Raw genomic sequence first — 5672 nt, 5'->3', positions numbered from 1 at the left:
TCCCAATTCCCGCTAATTCCTCGAATGTCTCTAATATTTACCGCTTACCTCCCGACACCTAACTAATCACCAACTATATTCCTCAATATCAAATAGATTCCAATATATTTCCTAAATTCCCAGAAATACCCCCAGGCTCGCCCCGAGCCGGGTATAAATTCCCACCGTGACTTTTTCGCTAGACCGCTCACTAGGATCGCCTCGAGTCACAAGCTGAAAATATATCCACATAATAATGTGGTCTCAACAATTAACACAAATATTTACATTTATGCCCTCAACGGGCTAAAATTACGAATATGCCCTGATAACCTAATCAGGGCCTACATGCATACTAGTACACATAGTCATGCATCACATATATCCAAATAATCATATAAACATGCTTTTAATCATTTAAATCACATATAATCCAGTTATGCCCTCCCGGCACAGTAATCAAGGCCCTTAAGCCTTATTAGTAAATTTGGTTCGTTACAATCCCCTCTTTACAGAAGTTTCGTCCTTGAAATTTATCTGAACGACCTGGAATAAGAATCCTACACAATTGATTCCAGTTTCCTAGGTCGTCCCCTCGACCTCATTGTTTCTGTAACATACCTTAACCCAAGGTATAACTTTGTTTCTTAGAACCTTATTCTTTCTATTTCATATCTGGACTGGCTACTCCTTACAGGATAACTTAGCCTCAATCTCCAGATTCCCACCACTCAACTCATGAGTTCCTTTTAACCCATGTCCTTAGCATGGAAATACAAAATACACTGTATACAACTGACAGTGCCAAAGATAAGGCCAATCCAAAGTCAACCTGACTAATCCTATCCAGGATTCAAACTGTTAAAATAATCTAGGGCTCAACTTGCCCTCATCTCCTCAACCCTTTCCATGGTGATACTTGAAGGAAGATATAATCTTTTACTTGGAGCTCCATGTTCCTACTTTTCAATTCAGTAAAACTTTTCCATTTACTCTAAGAAGTGAGCATCCAAGCTTTAACCTCTAATAATCTCAATGGTCCCCTAAACTACCTCAGGATCCAAAATCAACACCTCACCCACCTCATTCCAATGAACGGGTGATAACATTCTCAAACATACCTCATCTCACAAAGTACCTTTCCAATATCTAGACAACGATCTCTCTGATTATTATCAGTCTGAGGACAATGAACTGTACTGAATTCCATCTATATACTCATTGCCTTCCTTGACCCGTCCATGACCTGGAAGTAACAATAGAGTCTTCATCTACTAAGATAGACCCTGAATTCCATGAAGGGGCACTATCTCTCTCACAAAGAGATCTGAATACTGATCAGCTGTGTTATTCGTCCTTGCTGATAAGAATGAACTCACTTGGAATACTAGTCCATGATGACCCAAACCAACTCATCCTGGCCCACTAACCTGGGCAATCCCACCGCGAAACCCATCTTGATGCTTCCTTATTTCCATTATAAAATACTCAAAGGCTACAATGGCCTCACTAATTTCTGATGCTCTGATTTGACCTCCTAACAGGTTGAAAACTTTGCCATACATTCCATTATGTCTCTCTCCATCTCAGGCCACCACTATAAAACTTTAAAAATCTGGTACACTGCCATGATGCCTGAATGAAGAGAATAAGAGAGTGCAACATGAGATTCATCCAGAATCTCCCAATTATTCTCATTGTCCATTGGATTCCAAATCTGATCCTTATACCTCAATAAATTCATACCTGACACTGTTTAATCCTTTGCTAATCCAGCTAAGACTTTCCACTCAATCTTTCCTATATGTAGTTCACTTAATCGTTTTCCTTTTTAATCCTCTCTGAGATAGTAATCTCAAGCATAAAACTGGCCACCCAGCCCACTAGAAACTCTACTCTAGTTCTGGTCAAATCCCTTAACCAACATGTTGCATAGGCAATCACTTCTTCCTGTCACTGAGGTGTCATAACCATCTACTAACTGATTCTGATCTACAAGAAGACTCAGAACTCTTTCCCAATGCACATATAATATCCTGCCCATCTAAGGAAACTCTTGCCTACCGAAACGTTTCTTGACCTTGGAAAATCTCCGCAAGAAATACATCACAATACCATCGTCCAAGACGATCACAAATCCCATTCAAATAATCCCTTGAATGCTCTGTCCATCTAATTCATCAAGACAACTTAACATTAGTTAAACTCTCAAATCATAACTCAGCACTCCCAATGCCCTTATCTGATACAAACAATCTTTTGTTTATCCTTTTCCTTAATCTTCAGCTGGTACTAGCCAAATCAAAGATCCACCTTGGAGAATACCATCTTACACAATAACTGAGCCTTAATTCTTACAACTCTGCTGAACCATTCAATACAGTTCCCTAAATGTGATTCCATTATGGGCACCCATCTACTCACCATTCTATCTCTTCACATAAAGGAAATCCTAGTAAGTCCCCTGGAAGTACATCCAGAAAACTCACAGACTAATCCAGTCTGTTCTGATCCCACTGGCACAATCTTAGTGGTATCAACCACACAAGTTAAGAGTTCTATGCATCTCCCCACAATAGAACTCTAGCTCAAAATACAGACATCCTTAACATACAAAATCCATGCACATTGCCAACTATCACAAGGCTTCCCACTCTCAAGCCCAAGAGTTACTACCCTTTCCTTTTCATTTAGCATTGCCCCATAACTACTTAACCAATCCATATCCCAGATCATACCAAAGTCAGTCACAACCAGCTTTATCAAAACCACTGATGAGTCCTTTTTAATATAACCTAACTCATCTCATAAGTCACCAATACAATATCGCATTCCCATCACAACATAACCATGTGATCTGCATATCATATTTATGCTTCTCTAAATGCAACAATCACAGGAACAACATGATACCAAAACCAGTCAGCACAATACCAAATCAGAACTAAAAAACTGACCTGCCATCCCTGAGGAACTAGTCTCAGTCTCAGTCTCTGACTGCCTTGGAATAAACACTCGAGCTGAAGTTGAGCTGTCCATCCCCTTTTTCTCATCCTTTCTTAGCCTTGGGCAATCCTTCTTGAAATGCCCAACCATGTCACATAAGAAACATGCCTTTGCTCGGCATTCTCCCAGATGACACCTCTTGCACTGAGCACATACTAGATAAGTCTTCCAGCTTTCATTCTTGCTTGCTCCAATAAATGGAGACATCACTGCTTGAGCTCCGTGCTCTCTGGCACTCTTCATCTCATTTCTTATGCTCTCAATAGCAAGAGCCTTCCCTATCACCTGAGCATAGGAAGAGATTTCATGCACTGGGACAATTCTAATGCCCTCAGATATCTTGGAATTCGATCCCTGAATAAACTTTTTCTTTCGAGCTGCATCTGAGGGTACCATGTCAATAGCGAACTTGGCAAATTCATCAAATCTGTTATCATACTCGGTTACCGTTGCATTTCCCTAAACGAGATTAAGAAATTCATTCACCTTAGCAGTCTTGGCTGCATTATAGTAATATTTTCCTTTGAACAGCTGCCTAAATTCTTTCCAGTCCATCACAACTGTGTCTCGTGTCTGGGATACTACTTCCCACCACGTCTGGGAATCATCTTGCAATACATATGTCGCATAAATCACCCTATCGTGACCTACCAGCCCCATACTGTACAGAATGGATCTGATCATGCCCATCCATTGCTCAGCTCTGAATGGATCTAGGCCTCCCTTGAAGATTGGAGGGTAATACTCCTGGAATCTTCTACAGAGAAATTCCCATCTGCTCTCAACCCTAGGCTGAGCCAAAACTGGTGCCACTCCTGGCAAAACAAAGGAAGAAGTGTTCCCAAACAGATTATGCTGCTGCTTTAAAAACCTAATCTCTTCCTCATGCCTATGCAATCTTGATTGCAAATCTGAAAACAATTGCTGAAAATTCATAGGAGCAGATGAACAACTATAACCCTGGCTGTAACTCCTAGCCTTTGTATAACCACCACCAGGCCTCATTATCTGTCTTGGATATAAACTTGCTGATTGAATCTACAGTCAATAACTTGACCCATTAAATATGATGATCATATCAAGAACTTTCTCCCATGGGAACAATCTTACCACACCACATTCACAAATCACTGTAGTACTAAAAACATGCCCATGGCATTCAGACATCAATCATAATCTCTGATTTTCCAACATTCACACCATGCCTCCAACTCCAGCATGCAAATATTACAATTATATATGTTCATGGAGCAGGTAATCATATGATCACATTCATTTATATATTCACGAAGCATGTAATCATATAGTCAAGAACCATTATCTATCAGAATCGCATGCTTCCTAATACATTGTGCAGGTAAAGCATTTACATTCTATTTGAGTAGTTAAGCATATAACTACATAAATAGTTACCATTCCCTGAATGAAGCTATCTTCAGTGACGAGTGTACACGCCTAACTTGTCTTCAGGAACCATAAACCTTGGCTCGCTCTGATACCAAATTGTAACGCCCTAAACTCTAGGGACCGTTACGGTGCGCATTTTAAATAGTGCTAAACTCGCTAATCAAGTCATTTGGCCATAATCGCGTAACTAAGTATGATTAGCGGTTTAGGGATTAAAAAATTTGGTTAAGATATAACGTTTCACTAAAACATTTACTGTATACATTGGGATCCCAAAAATATAATTTAAAGGTCTATTACAAAAAATATATTTATAACCAACCGATCTAAGCGGCAAAACAAGGTTTAAACCCTAGTTCCTCTTTCAACCCTCGGCCGTCGTGGTCGAGCAGCCGCATAGGTACACATCATCACCTAAGCTCTCCAACTCAAGGATGGTCCAACATTCTTTTTCCTTTACCTGCACCACATAGCACCCGTGAGCCGAAGCCCAGTAAGAAAACTCAATATGCTCATGAACAGTAATAACATGTCATCAAATCATAATGTGCACACCCAACAATAATAGCCTTAATCAAGCATGCAAGCAGGTACCAATAAATGTTTATGGAGTCCTGCACTCTACGTAGATGACTGGTAAGTCTCTCACTCTGAGGTAGATGACTAGTATGTCAATCTCGGAGTGGGTGACTAATGAGTCACACCCTGCATAGGTAACGAATGAGTCACACTCTGTATAGATGACTAATGAGTCATACCCTATATAGGTGACTAATGAGTCACACTCCGTATAGAAAACTAATGAGTCTATCTTTGTGTAGATGACTAATGAGTCCATCTCTGTCTAGGTGACTAATGAGTCACACTCTGAGGTCCCATACCCCCTAGCCATGTGACGTGTAGGTCACCTTAGTCTTTCCGACTCTGGCTCTAAATAACTAACCGTTAGAGTAGACAAACGCTTTTAGTTTTCATCAAACTTGAGGTCAGTCCGGCATTAAAGCTCATGTTGAGTCATCCCATGGAGATGTCGATTAGATCTAATCTTTGTCGATTTGCGTTAAACACGCTAAGACCACCCTTAACTTATGAGCTAATACCATGTGACCAGTGCTCAGTACTACTGTCGAACTTGACTAATGAGTCACAGCTTCACAGTTAATACTGACACCATTTCCAATTCTGACTAATGAGTCAGTGCCATGCACAAGTAAGCAATGTTACCAGGCATATATCACATGTCAAATGTCCAAATGTAGGGCATTCATCATGCTTACTGA

This window comes from Humulus lupulus, chromosome X (genome assembly GCF_963169125.1).
Source record: "Humulus lupulus chromosome X, drHumLupu1.1, whole genome shotgun sequence".
NCBI lineage: Eukaryota > Viridiplantae > Streptophyta > Magnoliopsida > Rosales > Cannabaceae > Humulus > Humulus lupulus.
This window is presented reverse-complemented; position numbering follows the sequence as displayed.